Raw genomic sequence first — 6,000 nt, forward strand, 5'->3', positions numbered from 1 at the left:
AACAGAAAAATATTGATGCTATTCTACATTCCTTTTCTCTTACTGAGTCTTCACAAACCAGTGCATGTTTTATCGTTACGCAATTCTGTCCAGAGGAGCCACACTTCCAGGGCTTAGTGGCCACAGGGGCTCCTGTGCCCGGCAGGCAGGTCTAAGGGACAAGAAGAGACCATGAATAGTGCGATGCCTTGGGATTAAGGAGGGAGCAGTTGCTGACATAAAGCACTTGGGAGACCTCAGGAAGCACGAATCCTCCTGGGCTTGGTAATTGGGTTATAAATATGCCCAGAGATTTTGCTTCCAACCTCCTGTCTTCATTCTCTGCACGTGTCCTCTCTGGACGTCAATGGAAACCCCCGCTCCCTGCGAGTGTCTGCAATGCAAGGTGCCACCAACAGCAGAGCTGAGGAAAACGGGGGTCCCTGAGGAGGGGCGTAAGATGCCAGCGCAAACTGTGCCCTAGGGAATCATGGGAGAGAAGCGGGACCTGAAATGGGGGCGTGAATATGACCTTGATCTCCATGGAGGTCGTGGGCTCTGAGACTCCCACGGCTCCGGATCAGGAAAGAGTCACCATCTTTATAATGGTGAACACGGACCTCAACTGCCTTGAACTCTGGGGCCAGCGACCAAATCTGCTCCCCCGCCAAATGCCGGAGTCTGCAGGAAAGGGCTGACCCCACAGCCCGCCATCCCAGATTCAGCTCTTTGGTGGTCAGGAGGCCTTCACTGGACCCTGAGCATTTGAGGTTAAAACGCCAAGAGCCTGTGTGAATCCATGTGGAACTGCATGACAAAGCTCACCGGTGCTCTTTAAGAATCCACTGCTGGACAAAAACATACACTGGGGAAAGGACATACTTACTATTCAATAATGGTGCTGGGAAAATCGGATGGCAACATGCAGAGGTGTGAAACTGGATCCCTATCTCTCATCATACACAAAAATTAACTTAAGACAGATTAGAGACTCAACTGCAAGACCTGAAACCATAAAAATCCTAGAAGAAAACCTAGGAAAAACTTTTCTGGACATTGGACTAGGCAAAGAGTTTATGACAAAGACCCCAAAAACAAATGCAACAAAAACAAAACTAGACAAATGCTACTTAGTTAAACTAAAAAGCTTCTGCACAGCAAAAGAAATAATTAAAAGAGTGAATAGACAGCCCACAGAATGGGAGAAAATATTTGCGAACTATGTATCCAACAAAGCACTAACATCCAGTTAGCTACAGGAACTCAAACAACTCAGCAAGAAAAAAACAAACAACCCCATTAAAAGGTGGGCAAATGACATGAACAGGCATTTTTCAAAAGAAGATACACAAATGGCCAACAAACATATGAAAAAATGTTCAATATCACTAGTCATCAGAGAAATGCAAATTAAAACCACAATGTGATACCATCTTTTTCCAATTATGTTGGCATGGACTCAGTGGAACACTTATGCACTGTTGGGGGCAATGTAAATTAGCACAACCTCTACGGAAACCTGCACGGGGATTCCTCAAAGAACTAAAAGTAGACCTACCATTAGATCCAGCAGGTCCACTACTGGGTATCTACCCAAAGGGAAAGAAATCATTTTATCAAAAAGACACCTGCACTCGTATGTTTATCACAGCACAATTCACAATCACAAAGATATGGAATCAAACTATGGATACATAGTTTGCATTTGAATTCAGCCAAATGACTGAATTCTGTATTTCTCACCTACATCATTTGGGGGTGGCCCCATTTCTGTCCTGCAAGATCACTTCCTGCCAGAGCTTACAATATCTGAGAACAATGTCTTGTCACTTTGAAAGAAAATAATAATATCTACCATCTACTGAGTGCCTTCAATTGGCCGTACATTGTCTCAAGTTAGGCAGAAGATTGTCTGTACAGTGCATGTACATATTTGAGAATTTCCCTGTCTTTTGGCATCAAAACCTGGTTAGTCTGATACTATTCTCATGTATGTTCCTTTGCTTGTGATCCGTCTGGGAGATGTTTGTTTTATTTTTATTCTTTCTTTGTACATCTCTGAAAACCTTTATAATCTCTTTGTCACTACTGAAATAAATTTCATAACAAATAAAATAAAATAAAACATTACTGCTGGCAGCTGAGAAAACACAAGCCCCAAGGTCAGGAAGACTTGTGTTCAGACTCACTACCCGGCTGCCCACTCACAAGCCACATGACGATGAAAACTGCATAATATCTCAGGGTCTCGATTTGCTTATCTTAAAACCAGGAACAACAGCCATGGTGCTGGCTGCTGCTTGTATCTGTATTCCTGACGCCATGTTTCCTCCCTCCAGGGCGAGGACTCCTGTTTCTCCCCCAGGGACTAATCTATTGCCCCTCAGCTGAGTCCGGGCCACCTGGGTGCCCTTGGGGCTTAGGGTCAATCATGTGACCCGGCCTCAGCCAATCAGCATCTCATTCCCTTGGGCACGGTGACGGGCTCAGGGCTGGGCCGGCGAGCCAGGCTGGTCTAGCCACAGTTACTAACCCCAGCCCTGATGAAGGAGCTGGGCAAGAGGCTCCTTTCCACGGCCCTCTAGCCCAGGAGGGCGTGTGTGGCTGAGAAGCACGGGAGAGACCAAGGATCTCTGCACCGTATTCGAGCTCCGGGACCATCCCAGGTCACAGGGCCCTTTGCACAAACTAGAAAGAGGTGCCAACTCCGGACAGTGGTCTCGTGAGGTGGACAGAACGGCAGTGCCGTGCTGTGACAGCAGGCGTCAGCGCCGGACGTGGGATGGAGCTCACACGACCCCGCACAGCCACCCTCTCGGGGCCCGGCCTCTGTGCGGGTCACCCTCACGACCAGCAAACTCCCTTCCCGCTCACGCACGGCTGGGGCTGGATTTCTTGGTCAGTAACCAGTGAACGGGTCAAAACTGATACAATAACTACCATTCGTGAAGACTAAATGAACTAAAACATACAGACAACGTAGCCTCGTGCCCGGCACAGAGAAACTCCTTCATAAAGATTCATGTCCGTCTCTCGTTGCTATCGTGGGAGTGAAGGTTCTAGAACTCTGAGAGTGTGGCCTGGGCCCCCTCTGCCCTGCAGCGTTGCTGTGAGTGTCAGGTGGGCGAGACCCTTAGGAGCCCAGAATCTCACCTGCATGGGACTGACGTGGTCTCATCTGCTTGCAGGGAGGGGGCTGTGCCAGCTGCCGGCACCTCCTCGTCACTGGGACTTCAACTTCAGTGTCCCCTGTGGCCGGTGCCAGGAAGCCACTGACCCAACACCCATTCCCAACACCTTCTCTCCTGCATGAGCGTCAAGAAAGAGTAAGTACCAACTGCCCCTCCCAGCTATGAGCGTCCACGCGGCACAGACCCACCCGCTAGCTCAGAAGGCATCTGTGGAAGAAGCTTCCTGAAAGCTTCGGCCTTCCTGATAGGAGAGCTGGATGGGGCCGGTGCCGTTTTGCCCACCATGAGCACCGACGTGATGCCTGGAGCTGCCGCAGCTGTTTTGTGACCCTGAGGGGAAAAAAAAAAAAAACCCAGAGACCTTGGCCCTGGACCAACGTCCACAGCTACCTGCTTCCAGACTTCTTATTAGGGTGAAATTAAACCCCATTGTTATAAATCACAATGAGTCAAATTTTCTTACTTTCTGATACTGTAATTCCTAACATCTATTTCCCACCCAGGAAGACGTCCCTAACCACTCCATCTCACCTTTTCCCCTGCCGACACCCCTACCGTGTTTCTCTGATTAATCTTCCTTGTGGCACAAACTAAAATTGTCTTGTTAATTTGCTGGCTATCTGGCCTCCTCTCCCCCACCACGGGGATGTAAGCTCCGTGGGGACAGGACAGGCTCTGTCTTATCCAACGGACATCTCCAAAGCCTAGAACACTGCCCACAGGAAAGAAGGCATGCCGTGAATATGTGTTTAATGCAGCGTTTATCAACCCAACGCTGCTCAAACTCTGGCCTGGATATATATTTGCTGCACAGGGTCTTCCTGCGCACTGTAGGGTGTTTTGCAACACCCAGCTTCCATCCACGAGATGCCAGCCGCGTGGCCTCCCCACCCCCATCCCCAGGCGTGACAACCAAACACTTCTCCAGACATTACCGATGTCCCCTGGGGGCAAAATCACCCCATTGAGAACTGATGATTTAATTAATGAGTTTAATGAGTGTCTGAATGGCCTTCTCCAAGGGCATGCAAAAAATGAGACAACATTGGCCAGGGGTGGTGGCACATGCCTGTAGTCCCAGCTACTCGGGAGGCTGAGGCAGAAGGATCGCTTGAACCCAGGAGGTTGAGGTTGCTGTGAGCTAGGCTGATGCCACAGCACTCTAGCCTGGGTGACAGAGTGAGACAGTGTCTCAAAAAAAAAAAAAAAGGATACAAGATTGAAATATACAGGCAGATTTGAAAGTCTGGCAAAAAAAAAAAAAATGCCATTTACAAGAAAATCACTTATCGTCAAATGACCTCACATGACATCCCATGGTCGCAGGGCCAGCATCTTTGCTCATTTGTTCTTGGGCATAATTTGAGATGTGATGTGATATGATTTCAGGGTAGAAAAGGGTCACATTCTCACACTTCCCACCTCCGATGGAAGCTGAAAACCCCACACATCAGTGACGGTTGGACAACCCAGAATGTGCCTCCAAGTCCCAGCTGACGCTCCAAGAGTTCTAAGATAATTCCTTTCAAACCCTCAAATCCCTCGCTAAAAATGTGCTGCTCTAATTCTAAGGAAATTACCACAGATGGAGACAGAAATAAATATGTGCTCTTGGCCAGGTCTGACTCTCACAATACGACTCATTAAATCAATTAAATCACTTGCTTGGCAGGATTATTTATGGAAATAAGAAATCATTTTCCATCAGCAACTTTGAGGGTGGCTAAACACCATCTTCAAATTGGTGGGCTGGATCGAGCTCATGTTCACAGATTTTGGGTGAAAATCAAAGCCTTACATTAAATCAAAGTCTTACATTTTATAAGGCATCTTTAACTTGCCCAAATACTTTCAGATCTACTCAGGACCTTGCGTCTCCCCAGAGCAATCCTGCAGTGTCTCCTTCTGCAGAGAGAACCTGAAGCACAGGGGGTTAAATGACTCATCCGAGTTGCCAACTAAGCAAGAACCAGAACTCAAGATTTTGACAGTAAAACCTACGCCTGGGGTCAGAAACACAGAGGGTGGGATCCCAGACAAGCGCTGCAGAAAACTGAAGAACTGCACCTCCATGCAAGCTGACTGCGGCCACTGGGAAACAGGGTGGGAGAGTCTCACCCTGTCACCAGAGCCTCTATTTCCTTTTTTAAGAAAACTGTCAGAAATCTGGAATATTATAGGAAATTTTCATGCTTTTGGTTTTTAACATTAGCAACCAATTCAAAATTGAAAACACAGCGGGTTTGCAGGCCTTATCAGAGCCTTTGTATCAACACTTTGTGACCTTCATGCTTTCCTCTTCCCGAATACCTTTGTTCCTTAAGCCAGTGGTCCCCAACCTTTTTGGCACGAAGGATCAGTTTCATAGAAGACAATTTTTCCACGGACAGGCAGGGGGCTTTGGACTCTAACAGACCACAGACCAGTACCGGCCCACGGCCCAGGGGTTGGGGACTCCAGCCAGAGAGCACACAGAACAGCCCCCATGACAAAGAATGGCCCAGCCCCAAATGTCAGCACGGCCAAGGCTGAGAAACCCTGGCCCAGGAAGTGCTGAGCAGGGGGGAGACAGCTTGCACCATGAATCCGTTCATGCTATGAATTTTCATCGTGTGATACATTAACTTCCAGAGGAAATATTTTTTAATGTTTCCGTATCTGAACCCTGGAGAAATCTCGGAGGATGGGAAGGAATACTTATCTCTGTAGCATGGAGAGGGCGTTCCTCTTGCACCCTTTGCTAATGATTAACAACTGGTACCAGGACACGAGAGGCACAAGAGAGATCTCAAACCCCAAAGCTAAATATTTCAAAAGAGGAACAATAGTT

The sequence above is a fragment of the Lemur catta genome, chromosome 21 (assembly GCF_020740605.2).
Source record: "Lemur catta isolate mLemCat1 chromosome 21, mLemCat1.pri, whole genome shotgun sequence".
Lineage (NCBI taxonomy): Eukaryota > Metazoa > Chordata > Mammalia > Primates > Lemuridae > Lemur > Lemur catta.